The sequence below is a fragment of the Ranitomeya imitator genome, chromosome 1 (assembly GCF_032444005.1).
Source record: "Ranitomeya imitator isolate aRanImi1 chromosome 1, aRanImi1.pri, whole genome shotgun sequence".
Classification (NCBI taxonomy): domain Eukaryota; kingdom Metazoa; phylum Chordata; class Amphibia; order Anura; family Dendrobatidae; genus Ranitomeya; species Ranitomeya imitator.
This window is the reverse complement of record NC_091282.1, coordinates 752,320,986-752,339,062: the sequence shown is the minus strand read 5'-3', so window position 1 is coordinate 752,339,062 and position 18,077 is coordinate 752,320,986. Positions and strand designations below refer to the sequence as shown.

At 48.0% G+C, this 18,077-nt stretch overlaps 1 long non-coding RNA gene across 1 annotated transcript; it reads right to left on the bottom strand.

The window, feature by feature from the left end:
• Window positions 1-15,589: 15,589 nt before the first annotated feature.
• On the bottom strand, window positions 15,590-17,820 carry LOC138658087 (uncharacterized). Its single transcript, XR_011317330.1, has 3 exons — window positions 17,610-17,820; window positions 16,951-17,451; window positions 15,590-16,178 (listed from the first exon to the last, which is right to left on the bottom strand). It is a non-coding gene; the product is annotated as an uncharacterized lncRNA (long non-coding RNA).
• Between the last annotated feature and the right edge of the window lie 257 nt (window positions 17,821-18,077).

Genomic DNA, 18,077 nt, shown 5'->3' with positions numbered 1-18,077 from the left:
GCACGGCTGAAACTCAGACGAGTAGGCTGGCACGGCTGAGTCACAGGGTTGGCAGAGACACGGCAGAGAACACAGTGCTGGCAGAGATACGGCAGAGAACACAGGGCTGGCAGAGAACACTGGACTGGCAGGGATGGCAGGAACACTGGACTGGCTAGGACGGCAGGACTGGAAGGCACGGCAGGGAACACAGGACTGGTTGATGTGGTATATGAAGGAACAGGTAGGGGCCTGTTCACACTGGAGGTGCAGGAACGGATATGTAGTATGGGGGAACAGGTAGGGACCTGTTCACACAGGAGGTGCAGGAAAGGAAACAAGCAGAAAGGAATGAGGTATGAAGGAACAGGTTGGGACCTGTTCACACAGGAAGAGAAGTGCAAGGCTGCAGATATGAGCGGAAGAGCAGCAAGAGATAGCGTAGCAAGAAAAGCTAAGCAGAGCAGAACCGCAAGGAATACGGAGAGGAGCTGCAGCGAGAGGTTTCTGCAGCAAAGCAGAGCGGAGCAACAAGGAATGTGGAGAGGAGCTGGAGCAAGGAATAACTGCAGCAGCAGAAGATAAGCAGAGTAGAAAGGAGCAGAACCGCAGGAGTGCGGAGCAGAGGTAAAGCCACAAAGGTACAAAACAGGCAGAGCTGCAAGAGTGCAGAGTGTAAGCAGACTGAGAACACGAGGAAAGACAGCAGGGAAGGAAGCCACAGACGAGACCGAGATAAGACTAAGTTCAGACAAGGAAAAGGAACAAGACAAGAAACAAGGACAAAGACAGGGACCAGGATATTCTGCCTCCTGGAGGGCGGACAACAAGATCAAGGCAATAGCACAGAGAAAAGCCTCCAGAGAGGGAGTAACTCAGAGCAAGGCCAGGCAAACTCAGCAGCTACACACAAACTGAGCTAACATATTGCACAGGCCAAGTCCACAGGATGGAGCTGCACTAAATACTGGAGGAACAGATTAGACAGATGCACCTGATTCCTATAAGAACCAGAGAGTTCAGGTGCCGCCCCCCTATACACACAGCCATGAAGCATGCAGAGAGCAGAGACACAGAACATGGAGCTGGCATGAAACAGAAACCACATCATGACCTGGAGCAGTGGGTAAGATAGTGTGAGAGATGCGAGGCCATGCCGTGATGCCAGCAGAGTTGTTACAGTACACCCCCCCCCCCTTTACGGCCCCTCTTCTTCAAGCCCGCCAGAATAACTTGTAGAAGAAGGATAGGAGTACACATAGAGCGATCAAAACATTCCTCTGGTAGAATGAGGTATATGCAGAGGCGTAGCTAGAGCTTTTGCCGCCCGGGACTGTTCCCGAGTTTGGCGCCCCCCACCCCCCTCCCCCTCTCAGTACACACAAAGGTTACCAAAAATAGTTTTCCTGTTTTGTAGAACTTAAACTGGGCCTAATGGTGTCACCCCCACATGCCAAACCTGTGACTTAATGACAATCAATGAATGATATGGTTGCCCATAATCATCACTGTGTCATAACATCACAGGTGCACTCCATCGGTCTAACCACTTAAGTACAGCGGACCATGTAGGTTGCAGCATCGGACAGGTTGAATGACTGGTGATGGGGGGGGCACCTTTTGCGCTTATGCCACCTGTGTGCTGTGCATATGCTATGCACAATACGCTAAATGTATAGGCGCCAGGGGAGTAAATCCCCAATTGTAATGCAAATTTTCACTCAGTGCTTACCTGACCGCGCTCCTGCTCTCTCCACGCAGCTGAAGCGTGCACTCGCCGGCGACTGACAATGACGTCAGACGCCGGCGACATGCACGCTGGGACTGACGTCAGCTGCCAGCCTCAGATTGGCTGGCGGCTGTTAACTATTGACGTGCGGGCCCGCACGTCAATAGCGTTAAACAGCTGCAGCCAGGGTCGGACTGGGGTGTCTGGGGCCCACCAGAGGAATGGACTCTAGGGGCCCACCCTACAGCTATATGCAAATATCTGTCATTATAGTGGAGCATCGGCTGTAAAACACCGGCGGCTGCTGCACATCTACCGTGTGCCCCAATAACTGGGATGTACAATTACGGTAGTTTACATTAATGGGGTTCTTGGTTAAAACAAGTTATCACTGATCCATGGGCTCCACAGGATAGGTGATCACTTAGATCCGACCATTAGAAACTGCACCAATCGGAAGAATGGGGAAGTTTTATCCCTGACAGGACACTCATCACTATTTTAAAATGCAGCGGCAGGTGGGATTTCTGACCGCAGCTCCATTCATTCTCTTTGGGGCTTCCAGAAAAAAACAAGTGCAGCCACTGAGGGAATGAATGGATCAGTGATCTAGTCGGACATGCCACTCCAGTCTAATGGGGATAAAAAGTTCCACATTTTGCTGAATGGGTCCAAGCAGTCAGACCCCCACCAATCAATACGTTATCACTTATCCTGTGGAGAGGTGATTACTTTTTTCCACAGGAAACCCGCTGTAAGTGCATCTCCGCCGCTGTGTACCAAGCATTAAAACGAATGGAAATAAAGAATCTTCTCCTAATTAATATCAGAGAGAACAAATGACCGCCATACACAACACAATCCACTATACCAAGACCAATAATATCACATACAGGAAGAAACACCACAACACCATGACCAGACCACATAGTGACCGAATAATACTATATACAAGGGACAAATACCGTCACACCATGAACAGATCACATATTACCACCACTTGGTGACGAAATAGCACATACAAGGGACAAATACCACAATACCATTTCCAGACCACGTATTACCACCACATAGTGACTGAATACTACAATACTGATCAGTAATAATAAAAAAAAAACAATACTATTACCATAAGTGCCAGTATTCACAGGAGATCTGTACTTAGTATGCAGTGTCTGTGTAGAGGTAATACAGAGATCACTGGTGGTATTATATACAGGAGCTCTGTATATAATGTATAGGTAATAGTGATCACTGGTGACATTGTACACAGGACCGCTGTATATAGTATACAGTGTATAGTGTCAGTGTATAGGTAACACCGACTCACCAGTGACGTCTCTAGGTGAAGTCCTTCATCTTTCATCCAGCACAGACCGCCATCATTTCTTCCAGCCAGGACTCGTTTCTGCAGGAAATAACACAGTTATCACAAGCTCCGCTTGCAGAACACATTACTTAATTTTTAACAACTTCTACATTACACCACATGAAGAAAAAAAGGTGATATAGTGTCACTCTGCACAGTAACAGACCCCCCACCCCCCCATTTAAAACAGTATACTCAAAAAATAAAATAAATACATCACTGCAGTAATAATATCCCTTAATTAGCCCCTGTGGTAATAATATTCCCCATCCTGGCCCCGTTTATCTCATTCCTGGCTCCAGCCATATGTTCTCGCATCCTGCCCTCATGAGTATCCATTCTACCCCATATGATCTCCCCATCCTGCCCCATCAGTCTCCATCGTATCCATCCTCCCCATGATCCAATCCTGGCCCATGTCTTTCATTCTGCCCCGTGTCTCCAATCATGCCCCGTATCTACATTCTGCCCATGCCTCCAGTCCTGCCCCCAGTGTGTCCAGCAATCTGCCCCAGTGTGTCCAGCAACCTGCCCCAGTATGGTCAGCAATCTGCCCCAGTGTGTCCAGCAATCTGCCGCAGTATGTCAAGCATATTGCCCCAGTGTGTCCAGTATTGCCCCTGGACAGTGTGTCCAGCAATCTGCCCCAGTGTGTCCAGCATATTACCCCCAGTGTGTCCAGCAATCTGCCCCAGTGTCCAGCATTGCCCCAGCGTGTCCAGCAATCTGCCCCAGTGTTCAGCATTGCCCCAGTGTGTCCAGCAATCTGCCCCACGGTGTCCAGCATTGCCCCAGGTGTGTCCAGCAATCTGCCCCAGTGTCCAGCATTGCCCCAGTGTGTCCAGCAATCTGCCCCAGGGTCTCCAGCATTGCCCCAGTGTGTCCAGCATTGCCCCCAGTGTGTCCAGCAATCTGCCCCAGGGTCTCCAGCATTGCCCCAGTGTGTCCAGCATTGCCCCCAGTGTGTCCAGCAATCTGCCCCAGTGTCCAGCATTGCCTCAGTGTGTCCAGAAATCTGCCCCAGGGTCTCCAGCATTGCCCCAGTGTGTCCAGAAATCTGCCCCAGGGTCTCCAGCATTGCCCCAGTGTGTCCAGCATTGCCCACAGTGTGTCCAGCATTGCCCCCAGTGTGTCCAGCAATCTGCCCCAGTGTGCCCAGCAATCTGCCCCAGGGTCTCCAGCATTGCCCCAGTGTGTCCAGCATTGCCCCCAGTGTGTCCAGCAATCTGCCCCAGTGTCCAGCATTGCCCCAGCGTGTCCAGCAATCTGCCCCAGTGTCCAGCATTGCCCCAGTGTCCAGAAATCTGCCCCAGGGTATCCAGCATTGCCCCAGTATGTCCAGAAATCTGCCCCAGTGTGTCCAGAAATCTACCCCAGGGTCTCCAGCATTGCCCCAGTGTGTCCAGAAATCTGCCCCAGTGTGTCCAGAAATCTGCCCCAGGGTCTCCAGCATTGCCCCAGTGTGTCCAGCATTGCCCCCAGACAGACAGAGTCAGACATAAAGAAAAAAAATAAAAGTAAAATCCTCACCTCTCCCGTTCCCAGCGCAGGTCCGGTGCACTCAGTGTCTCTCCGACTCTGCAACGCTCAGGACAGAGAGGCTGAGCGCGCAGTGATGACGTCATCGCACCCTCTGCCCTGAGACGTCGCAGAGTCAGAGGGCGCTGAAGACGCTGCAGCTACCACGCAGCCGCAGGAACCAGGAGAGGTGAGTATTAGAAGAAGGGGGGCCCAATGCCAGCGCTGTAGAAGGGGGGGCCCAATGCCAGCGCTGGCATCGGGAGGGGCCCTGGCCGTGGCGGCGGTCAGCGCCGCCCGAAGATTTAAAGGGCCCGCGTCTCATTGTGCCGCGCGGGGCGGCCCGTAACCCCCCACCCCCCCGCACTCCCCTTCCTACGCCACTGGGTATATGAGACATTAGAGATCTCAGGTTGCCCAGTCTCTTTGAATACAGTAAGATCAGCTTCCAGCACTGAAGATGCAAGGACCACGACTTCTTTCACCTGGTTAACTGAAAGCAGGAACTTGGAAGCTTGCGATTTGACCACAACATAATCTGATTCTCCGGAAACTGAAGACACGTTTACTGGATCCAACTTAAGCCCATCATCACAAGAAAATTGAACCTCCTTTAGACTGGTGGAAAGCAGAGATGAGAACACTTCTGTCTTGGAATCTTCACCCAATAGCCAGATGGAAGCTGGAGACATAAATACAGGAAACATTTTCAGCCTGGAACCCTGAAAAAACTGGACCTCCTCTTCTGGATTAGATGATGAGTAAGTCTCTGTCTTATTATCAAGTAGCCACTTGGAAGCAGAAGGCATACATTCAGGAAGCCCCATCAGCCTGTTAGGCTACGTTCACATTAGCGTAGTCGACGCAACGCATGACGCATCGGCAACGCACACAAAAACGCACCCTTTTAGACGCATGCGTTGAACGGATGCGTCGTAAAACGCTGCGTTTTTTGTGCGTTTTTGTTGCGTTTTTTTGAAAATCACAGCGTTTTTCAACGCATGCGTTGTCAAACAATGATGTCATTTTTCAACCCAATTTAGTGTCTAGACACTAGATAATACCACCAATGCATAGAAGAGGGTGGGTCTACTGTCTAGACACTAGATAATTCCACCAATGGATAGAAGAGGGTGGGTATAATGGAATTGTGGTATATATACCCCGGCATAGATAAATTCCTACCATTGCGTGGTTTTACAGCATCAAGATGGAGCGTCCCATGGAGAGTATCTACCTCAATATGGAGCTGGATTTTGCCATTGCTATTGCTTACGCTATTGCCTGTCATGAACAGAGGAAAAGAGAAAAACTACGGAGAAGGAGTCGTCGGCGTTTTTGGCTACACCCTATAGTGGAAGTCCGAGAGAGTCATGGAGCCTACCATTGTTTGTTTGGCGAGTTAAATAACAACCAGGATAAATACTTTGAGTACACCAGGATGTCTCAAAACAGCTTCCGCTATCTGCTGCGTCTGGTGGAAGGAGCCATTTCCAGGCAGGACACGCAGCTCCGTAAATCAATTTCCCCCGAGGAACGTCTGCTGGTGACTCTACGGTACGTAATGCAATGTGAAGGATTTATATGTTCTTGCCATTTTTTAAAGTAACGTGTTTTGTTTTTGTGTGGTGGGGGATTGGAATTAAAAATGAAAATTTATTTTATGTAATTAAATTAATTTATTTTTCTTCTTGTCAGTTTCCTGGCTACCGGAGAGACCTTAAGATCACTGCATTTCCAGTTTCGGATTGGAGTCTCCAGACTTTCGGGTATTATTGCCGACACATGCCGCGCATTGTGGGACAACCTCCGGGATGAATTTTTACCAATACCAACGACAGCGTTATGGGAGGCCAATGCCAAAAAATTTGAACAACTGTGTTCTTTCCCTAACTGTATTGGAGCAGTGGATGGGAAGCACATTAGGATTACAAAGCCTGCAAGAAGTGGATCTCTGTTTTTCAATTATAAAAAATACTTTTCCACCGTGCTCATGGCAATTGCAGGTGCGGACTGCAGGTTTCTCGCCGTGGACATTGGAGCGTTTGGCCGTGCAAATGATTCACGGACATTTAAGGAGTCTGACATGGGCCGAAGATTATACGAGAACAATTTTAATTTCCCCCAGCCACGACCACTTCCCAACACCGAAGGCCCGGCCATGCCATTTGTTGTGGTTGGGGATGAGGCTTTTCAAATGAGTGCCAACCTACTGAAACCGTACTCCAGTCGGGGCTTGGACCGCACAAAAATTATTTTTAATTATAGACTGTCCAGGGCCAGAAGAACTGTGGAGTGCACCTTTGGAATCCTTGTCTCAAAATGGCGTATCTTAGGATCCGCAATAAATTTGAAAATTGAGACAGTGGATGAGGTGGTGAAGGCTTGTGTGGTTCTCCACAATTATATTATTTTTTTTATTCAAATAAATTTTTATTAACAATAACAAGATAAATGACATGTTACATTCTCATTTTCAATACAAAGCTTTTTTCTCCCCCTTCAAACATTCCCCTTCAATCCCACCACCCCCCAACCCCACCCAACAAAGCAGCTCACCTTGCTTAGCACTTCCATCATTAGACCAATATACTATCTAATCCCTCGGCCAATAATATAAGCCACATTTAACATTACCATTAATTAGGAACCTTAATTAACTCTCCCTCTATAATACCCCTATCCCATAGCAATCCACGGAGACCACATTTTATTGAACATTTTGATTTTCCCTCTTTTTTTATAAAACCCCTTTTCTAGTGTCAGGCCCTGCTTCACATACTGGAGGAACTCTCCTCTTGACGGCGGTTCTTCCCTAATCCAATTTCGAGCTATTACCTTCCTAGCCATGTATAACAATCTGGCAATAGCTATCTTTAGGTTGTTATCCACTCCAATCTCATCCACACATCCCAACAAGCACACTATAGGATCCCTTGGCACCTTACAGCCATACGCACCTTCCATACGACTCAAAACTACCACCCAAAAAGCAGCCAGTCTCGGACACGTCCACATCATATGGAGTATATCAGCATCTGCAGTTTTACACCTCGGGCATTCAGAATCATCACGCAAACCAGCCTTATATAGCACCATCGGAGACTTATAAACCCTGTGTATCACATAGAGCTGTGACAGTCTATACGGTTCGCTCAGTGACAATCGTGGGACCCATTCTAGCACCGACTCCCAAGTCTCATTCTCCATTGGACCCAGATCCCTCTCCCACTTAGCTCTCGCCATTATTGGAAACCCCAATAGGAAAGTGTGCAACAGATCTTTATACAAAGTAGATATGACTCCCCCAGTAGTCCCTTCATTACACACATACTCCAGTACTATATCCCTCTGAATTCCAATACCTCCGTTTCTACTCTGAGCTCCAAAAGCATGCCTCATCCGCAAATACTGAAATTCCCCCACAGTCCCAAGACCAAATTCCGCCTGTAATTGGGAAAATGATTTCAATTCACCTCGCTCAATTATTTGATACACGTATTGAATCCCTTTGACTTGCCATTCTGTCAGTACCCCCAGTGCCTCAAACTCCTGTAAGTTGCTGTTATGCCATAGCGGTGAGAATCTAGTCAAATCCGTGACCCCCCCGTATATGTCTCAGCCTACCCCACAGCCTGCGTATCAACAACACAGTCGGGTATAATTTCCCCAGAGCCCCCAGGGATCCATCCTCCAAACATTGTACCACTGGCCTTCTTTTTGTCACCACTTCCATCAGCCGCTGTACCGCCCCAGATGACCCTTCATGCGCCCAGCCTTTTAGATGCTGACTCTGGGCTGCAAGAAAATATATTTCAGGGTTAGGCAATGCCAATCCCCCATCTTCCTTGGGTCGCTGAAGTGTCTCCAGTTTGATACGCGGATGCTGTCTCCCCCATATCAAATTCCTGAACAGAGAGTTAATCTGTCTAAATCTCCCACGTGGTATCCAAACTGGCGCATTATGAAGAATATACAGTATTTTTGGCATCAAAATCATTTTAATAAGATTCACCCTACCTACCACAGATAAATGCAGTTTAAGCCAAGCATCCGCTTTCGCTTTAAGAACACCTAAGATTGGAGTCAGATTTCTATGTATATAGTCAGTAACAGGCATAGATACCCATATTCCAAGGTACTTAAATTGGCTAGTCATCTCCAGTCGCCCATCCTCCAGTGACTCCCCACCATCATCATCCACCTTAAACAAGACAGACTTACTCCAGTTTATCCTAAGTCCCGACACCGATCCGAAACGCTCAATAATCCCAATGGCTCCCTCCAAGGACATACCCGGGTCAGCCAGAAATAGCAGAATGTCATCCGCATACAACGCCACCCTTTCTTCAATCATCCCATATTTAAACCCAGTCACCTCATCAGACCGTCGAAGCTTAGCAGCCAGTGGTTCCACAGCCAGAGCAAACAAAAGAGGAGAGAGCGGACACCCCTGTCTCGTCCCTCTAGCCAGTTGTATGGTCCGTGATAACTCCCCATTTACCCTAACCCTAGCCATCGGCATCGAGTACATTAGTTGAATCCAGGATATGAACTGCGGTCCAAACCCCATACTCCGGAGCACCTGCCAGAGATATCCCCACTCCACACTATCAAATGCCTTATGGGCGTCTAAAGATGCAATAACTCTCTGGCCACAGTTGTCGGATCTGAGTTGCAAATTCATATACAGCCTTCGTAAGTTGATCGCAGTGGACCGATCAGGCATAAAGCCGGACTGGTCTGAGTGCACCAGGCCGGAAATAACACTTGTCAACCTCATCGCCAACACCTTAGCCAGAAGTTTAACGTCTGTAGTAAGCAAGGAGATTGGCCGATATGAATCCGGCTGTGTCGGGTCCTTCCCCTCCTTAGGAATCACCACTATTATGGCCTCCCGCATAGATGCCGGTAGACGACCGCCACTCCTAGCCTCCTCCAGAAGTACCCTTAATTTAGGGATCAGCACTTCCCCAAAGTTTTTATAAATTTCAGCAGGAAATCCATCTACGCCAGGTGCCTTCCCATTAGCCATAGACTGCAGTGCCCGACCCAACTCCTCCTCCGTGATGGGAGCTTCCAAATCTTCTCTATCTATGTCACTCAGCCTTGGGAGCTCCAATTCCTCAAGGAACGCCACCGTGTCCTCCACCAACCCATCTACCTGAGAGGAATATAAGTCCGCATAAAAATCCGCAAAAATGTCCAAAATCTCTGAAGTCTCAGAGACAGCCACACCGCTCCCCGATACCAAAGAATGAACAAAGGAAGTGTTTCTCTGGGCAGAAGCCACCATCGATAGCAAATGACCCACAGATTCGCCCTCCTGGTAAAAAGCCAGATTCATGAATTCCCTCTTCCTTTCAGCCTTACCGAGCAATACCTCCTCCAACTGACTCTGAGCTGCCTTTAGCCTCCTCCCAGCTTCCGGAGTACCCGCTATTACCATCTCATCCTCGGCTATCCTCAGCCCTTCAACCGCCAACCTCTCTGTCTCTCTCGATTTCCTCTTACACCTGCTAATATCCCTGAACAGCAGTCCCCTCAAGTACGCCTTCATGGCTTCCCACACTGTAAGAACATCTACACTTCCCTCGTTAATCTCAAAAAATTCTACCAACTCCTTCTTTATCTTTTCCAAGTCCATACTGTGTAGCCAATTAGGGTGAATCTTCCACTCCTTCCTGCTCCCGATCCGTGTCCCCACCGGCCGAAATTCCACCTCAACTGGACTATGGTCTGAAAGAGCCCTAGGTAAATATCTCACGTCCCTTACCATCGTGTCCAGTAAACAGTTACCCAGCACCAAGTCAATCCTAGACAAAGTACCATGAGCTGGCGAGTAGCATGAGTACGTCCTTTCCCCAATATGTCTAACTCTCCATAAATCAATCATACCTACTTCCCGGACATAGGTCCCAAACGTAGTGATATGTCCCCCTGTTCTATTCTGGGGATTTTTGTTTTTATCCCAAAAGTCATCACAGATATTATTAAGATCGCCAATAATTAGAGATGGTAACGGTCCCCAACGCTCTACCCTCTCCAGCACCTCTCTTATCTTCTTACTTGAGTATGGGGGTGGAATATACATTGCCGCTATACACATCAACACTCCATTTATTTTACATTTCACTACCACATTCTGACCATCCACATCCTCTTTTACCGCTACCTCCTCATACTGCACCCCCGCAGGTATTAACACAGACACACCCCTAGAGTACGTCGAGAAAGTAGAATGATACGCCCTCTGTATCCAGCGCCTATTCAATACATTCACCCTCTCCCGCACTAAATGTGTCTCCAGCAGACATATCATTGAGACCTTCTGTTCTCGGACATACTGCAGACTTGCCGCCCGCCGTGTTTTATCCGCCAGACCTCTCACATTCCAACTTAATATTTTAATACAATCTCCCATCATGTGGCTCATCATTTCTTAAAGTATCCAATTTCCCAAGTATGAGCTGCCCCAACCCTCCCACCCCCCCTGCCCCCTCCCAACTTACCCCCCTAACCCCCCCATTGTAACGCATTCTTCCTCTCAGCAAGAGTGGGGCTCCACTGCCCACTGCGAACACTCTCCCTTACTTAACCCTCTCCATTCGCGTCCCGCTGCCATAGCAATCACAATTTCCCCCAATAGCAATCACAACTTTCACTTTATTGTATCTTAACATTTCAACTTATATTAACATATAGAAAAAGTACCAAACCAGTTCACAGTACCCAGCATAACCCTCCTCCCCCGTACTTAGTAGTTGGTACTGTCCCCTCCGGCCATTCCTTCAATATGGCCCAGCAAAACCCCCAACAGTTGCTCAACTCTTTAACCATTGCTAACGAGCGCAGAACTCTCCTCCATCGACAGAGAAAACAAATCCCAACTGGATCTCGCCGAAATGTCAGTCGCCCATTCCCTTAAGTTTTTTCTCATGAGTATCAAGCCACTGGGTAGCGTCCTCTGGTGTCAGGAAAAAGTGGGTCTTATTAAAAGCCACCAGTCTCAGCTTGGCGGGAAACATCACTGAATACTGCACTCCCAGCTCCCTCAGTCGCCGCTTGACTCCAGTAAACTTCATCCGCTGTTTCTGAACCGCAGCGGAATAATCCGGATATATGGCGATTTTTTGACCTCCAGCCGTCAGATCCTCCATCTCTCTAGCCTTTCTGAGGATAATGTCTCTGTCTCTGCAATTGAGTATTTTAGCAAGCATGGTACGGGGATTCGCTCCTGGGGCAGGGGGCTGCGGCGGGACCCTATGAGCCCGTTCAACAGCAAAAACTTTTGTCAACACTGTGCTCCCAATCTTCTCCAGCAGCCAGTTTTCAACAAACTCAGTGGGATTTCTCCCCTCAGTCTTTTCAGGCAGCCCCACTATACGTATATTATTTCTTCTGGATCTATTTTCCAGATCCTCATTTTTAGCAGCGAGCTCGGCTATTGCTTGGGCAAACTTCTTTTCAGCTTTTTGTAGCTTAACTATGTGATCTTCTACCGTGCTCACCCTCTCCTCCATCACTCCTATACGTTTGTCCATTTTCTGCAGAGCCGCATTAATCTGTGCAGTGTCCCCTTTAACTTCCTGCATCTGCTGGGCCAAGGAGTTCAGGGATTGCTGACATGAAGAGATCAGTGTGATAACATCTCTAAAGGTACCGTCACACTTAGCGACGCTGCAGCGATACCGACAACGATCCGGATCGCTGCAGCGTCGCTGTTTGGTCGCTGGAGAGCTGTCACACAGACCGCTCTCCAGTGACCAACGATGCCGGTAACCAGGGTAAACATCGGGTAACTAAGCGCAGGGCCGCGCTTAGTAACCCGATGTTTACCCTGGTTACCATCCTAAAAGTAAAAAAAAACAAACACTACATACTTACCTACAGCCGTCTGTCCTCCAGCGTTGTGCTCTGCACTCCTCCTGTACTGTCTGTGTGAGCACAGCGGCCGGAAAGCAGAGCGGTGACGTCACCGCTCTGCTTTCCGGCTGACCGACGCTTACAGCCAGTACAGGAGGAGTGCAGAGCACAGCGCTGGAGGACAGACGGCTGTAGGTAAGTATGTAGTGTTTGTTTTTTTTTACTTTTAGGATGGTAACCAGGGTAAACATCGGGTTACTAAGCGCGGCCCTGCGCTTAGTTACCCGATGTTTACCCTGGTTACCAGTGAAGACATCGCTGAATCGGTGTCACACACGCCGATCCAGCGATGTCTGCGGGGAGTCCAGCGACCAAATAAAGTTCTGGACTTTCTTCCCCGACCAGCGACAGTACAGCAGGGACCTGATCGCTGCTGCCTGTCACACTGGACGATATCGCTAGCGAGGACGCTGCAACGTCACGGATCGCTAGCGATATCGTCTAGTGTGACGGTACCTTTAGAGTCGGCTCCTCTCCCTGTGATATGGCTTCAGGTCCCCCACTAGCCCCAGCCATGCTGCCTCTCTCCTTCCCCCTCTGTACCTCATGCTGCTCAGCCTTGCTTGCTTCCTCCTCCTCCTCCTGGTCAGCTCCAGCTCCAGATCCTGGTTCTGCCTCCTCAGCAGCCTCCACTCTGGCATACTGCTGCAGCTTTGCGGCCACCTCCATGCGCCGCTGACATGCGGCGTTCTCCTTCTCGGCCTCCTCCCTAGCATCGGAGCCATCTTGGCTGGCTCCTGCATCGCTGGTGCCAGCGTCTTTCTGCCGCCTCCTGGTCATCGCTGCCGACTCCGGACCTGCTGCTCCGCACCGCTGCACTCTCCGGACCTTCAGCCAGCCGGATTTAGGTGAGTTTACCCGAAAATCGGGGTTAAAGCAGGATTTTTGTCCTTCTGGCAGCGGGAGCACTCTTCCCTGCTTCCACTCACATGGCCAGCTAGTCTACAATTATATTATTGATAAAGAGAGAGTCAACGTGGAACTAGATGAACCCATACCAAATCCATTGCCTGATTATCAAGATCATCCTCTGAGGACAACTTTGGAAATTGCTCATATGAGGGATCGATTTGCTGCATACTTTGTTTCAGATGTTGGGCGTGTTTCATGGCAAGATCAAATGGTTTAATTTATACTTCATCTTGGTTTTACTGATACAATCAAAACACTGTCATGTAAACACTGTTGAGTCCATGACATTTTAGCAGCCTATGTAATGTTATTTAAATGTTGTTAATGTCCCCTGAATTTCTACTGTGTTGTGTTTTGAAATAAAGTTCTTTATTGTGCCTTTCCGTTTTAACAAAACAAATCTCCCATATGTTTTTCCAAATTAAACAAAATTTAAAATCCAATGTTCTAGAAACTGTGTGTCCCACAAAATTTAGTAATGTGAGCACCAGTACCCAAATTGACTGTGACAAAACAAAAAAATTGTTCAGCCGTGTGTTCCATAGTTTTAAAATATAACATGATCGGCTCCCATCTTGTCAACCATTTTTAATCTTGCAGACTATTTGCATATGGAACCTGGCTTAACAAGGAGGGAGACGATCATGTTTGCTAAACTCTACTGAGTTTACACTATTGGACTCATGATGCTGGAATACGTCCAGAGTCAAATAGTGGCGACACTGTGAACATTGCTACCACCTCACCTGACCAATAACCTTAAGGGTACCATTATAAAACGATTAACCAACGATCCCGACCAGTGATACGACCTGACCGTGATCGTTGTTAAGTCGTCGTGTGGTTGCTGGAGAGCTGTCACACAGACAGCTCTCCAGCGACCAAAAAAGACCACGTCACCGTGAAATCTGGGTAAACATTGTGTTATGAAGCGCAGGGCCGCACTCACGATGTTTATCCAGTTTACCATTGTAAATGTAAAACAAAAAACAAAAAAACCCTTACATTCCGGTGTGTGACACGTACATCGCCGTCAGCTTTCCGCACTGTGCCAGCCCTAAAGCACAGCACAGCGTTTAAGTCAACGGTGTGCTCTGCTTTTACTTTACGGCCGGGAATGACAGTGTCATTCACTCCGGGAAGATGACGGTGAGGGACGTGGTAGACACCGTAATATAAGTGTGTAGTATTTTTTGGTATTTTTTCAATTTTTTGAGTGGGTAAAACACTGCGCTAGTAACCCGATATTCCCTGGTTTCCAGCGAAGACATCGCTGGATCGGTGTCAAACACGCCGATCCAACAATGACAGCGTGTGATCAGTGACCCAATAAAGGTCCTGATCATTCGCAGAGACCTACAATCTCCCAGCAGGGGCCTGATCGTTGGTCGCTGGCACGCATAACGATTTCAGAAAAGATAACGTTGCTACGTGACAAAAAACAACTATATTGTTAATGAAATCGTTGTGTGATGGTACCTTTACGGTAGGTTTTAAAATTGATATATTGTGAAATGCTCTTTGTGTTTGTAACATCTCATAGTACAATAAAAGCCAGCCCTAAAAAAATTTGAACAAAAAAATTGATAAAATTGTGTCAGACATTGCACATCAGGTGTTACAAACACAAGATTTGTTTATACGGCGCAAGGTGTGATTTGGTGCAAACTTTATTTTAGACAAAGAAACTCCGTATTTTTGATCAAATTAACAATTTTATTACTGGGGACACAAAAAGAAAAAATGGGTAAAGGTTAAGGGGTATTAACGTCTGCGACAAAGGGGGATTGATATCCTCCAGTTCGGGTGTGGGTTGAGGAGAACGAGGAGGAGGACGAGGGGGAGGAACCACCATATTTTAACACACTGGACAGGATGCCGATGTCAGTCCAGCCTGTTGAGGGTGGCGATAATGCCAACGCAGGAGGTGAGGGAGGAGGGACGACCAGTGTCCTAGCCAATGTGGACTGGCTATGGCTACTCCTGCTCCGGGTAGACCCAGGCTGGGTACTGGGTGTGCTAGTTCTTGGAGCAGCCATAGCCGATGTTGTAGTTCTGGTCTTCTTTCGTTTTTTTCTCCTCTCTCCCTCTGGGTGTGGTTCGGCTTCCCGTCTTTGTGCCCTTGAAGGCCTGGCAGGAGCAGAAGTTTGGGGCTCTGTTCTATGGCGGCGGTGGCCCTCGGCACGCGGAGCTCTGTGTTGGTGCTCTGCAGCAGCAGTCGGAGCCATGGTAGCCAGCGATGGTACTGCGGGCATTGTAGTCGCTGACTGCATGACCCGAGCCTGCTGCAGAGCAGTCACGTATGCATTGTTGCAGGCCTGCATCACCAAAATCTGGAGTTCCGGCGTAAGATGTTCCACCATGCCCTTCTCAATGGCACTAAAAAAATGTTTGGCCGGCCTCGAGAGCTCCGATTCCATTGTTTGAAGACGCCGGTCGATATTGGACAGAGTTGTGTCCATTCTATCGCCCAGCGCCTTGAAACAATTCTGGAAGACCGTGCTCAAATGCAAAAATTCGGGCAGTAGCGGCCTGTCCGAGGCCCGCTGACGCTGTCGGGAAGACCCGAAGGAAGGAGCGACAGAGGCCTCGGCCAGGGGAACATCTGATGGACCGGCTGCCGGTTCGCCAGATTGTGGTGGTGCAGACCTGCTCTCGCTGTGGGATGGCTGTGACGGGTCAGATGGCGATTCACGAAGGACCGCTCCAGAGGGTCGGACAGGCTCGCGGGTGCTGCTGTGTGTTCTGTGAAAACATAAGGAAACCATTAGTATACAAAATATAACATTTCACATTCGTCACCACATGTGTAAAAGTTAACATTGCATCACACATTATAACTTAAAATAACTGTTAAGGGTTAGTTCAGTCTGTCACTCGTAACGGTTTGCTGATTGAACCGGCCAGCTGCCTGACATGGCTGATGCGACTAATCAGCACGGGTCACAGGCCTGATTAAAAATGCCCGCTCCTTACTCCCCGCAGTGAATGCCCGTCGCCCGCATACTCCCCTGTCATTAATTAACTTTACCGGCGGTATCCATTGCCACCGTTAATGTTAACCAATTTTTAATATTGACACTGCATATGCCGCATCAATATTAAAAATAGAATACATTTATTTTTTTCTAAATAGTCACCTATGTTTGGCGTTTGTAACGCCCGACAATTACGCTTATCGTCGGAACTGCCATGACGTCACGGTCATGTGACCGAGACGTCATCCAGGTCCTGCGAGCTGAGCAACCCTCGGAACATAACCTGCCTTGGAGTAGAAGGTATGCCGTGTCTATTATATTTTTCCTTTTTTTAAAAATCTGGGATAAACCTGGATGGGCAATATACTACTCCACTATGAAATATTGCCCGGGCATGGCCAATCTACTATCTGTCTGTGTGCTGTATACTTCGTACTTGCCAAAATAAATGGCTGGGCAATAAACTACGTGGCTGGGAAATATACTACGTGAATATGCATGTTTTCCAAACGAGGTGTGGGAATAGGTACTATACTTACTCTCGGCTTTCAAGGACCGGTCGCAGGAATTGCAAAATACGATTGTATTTATAGATTGAGGTCCTTGAAGCTGCAGCACCACTACGACTCTGTCCCTCCTTTTTCATGCCCCTCTTGAAACGGTCCTTCATGGAGCGCCATCTGGTCTTCAATTGTTTAACTGTGTATAAAGTAAAAAAAAAAAATTAGGTTGAGAGAAAATATTGAAATTGATAACGCAACCGTGTGCAATCCCAATAGAAGACATCACAGACGGTTGTGTATCCTGGCATGATGGGTCAGAGCAGCATTTCGGCAATACTAACGAAATTTATCTTTGACCGCTGGGGAAGCGCTGTCGAAGCCATCCCACAGCGATTTTGCCACCTCAAGCCACAAACGGCGCAACACGCCCTGGTCCGCGTGCCGGGGGTCACGGCTGTCCCACAACGGGCCTCGCTCCTGTATGGATGCAACCATGAGGTCGATGTCCAGTGGTTCATCATGGGCCCGTTGTGAAACCTAGAATAATTGGAAAATATTAATGTTTGCAAGCTAAAAATTGTTCTCCCTACCTCCTCCACCACCACCCCCCCCTCCCACCACCCCCCATACCCAAAAAAAAAAAAAAAAAAAGTTAAAGAAAAAAAAGGAATAGGTTGTTTGAAATAAAAACTTACTCGCCGTCCTGCCACCACAGCTTGGTCCCGTGGTCTCTGCTCCTGAGGGCTATGTTCCTCCTGGCTCTCCTCCTCACTTGAAGAAGCCTGGAAAATAGTTTAAAAAAAAGTTGAGTGACCCGTCTACAAATGACACCGAATAGTAAGCAACAGTAGATCATGTACTCACCGGACTCCTCAGCGGTGGGGTGATGCTTGACTCGCTGGCCATTTTTACTAGATGAAATTCTGAAATAAAAAAACAAAATAAAATTTATCCTATGCACAATACAGCGGAACATAGGAAAATATAAAAAAAAAAATACATTTACATTTCAACCACAAAGAACATTGCACTTATGTACAATGCCAACTGAACTAACGCTGAGCAAACAACACTGCCACATTGAAACAAATAACAATGGCAGAGACAACACAATGCCAGAGTAAACAAAAGCCTAAAGATAACAAAACAAATACACAACAGAC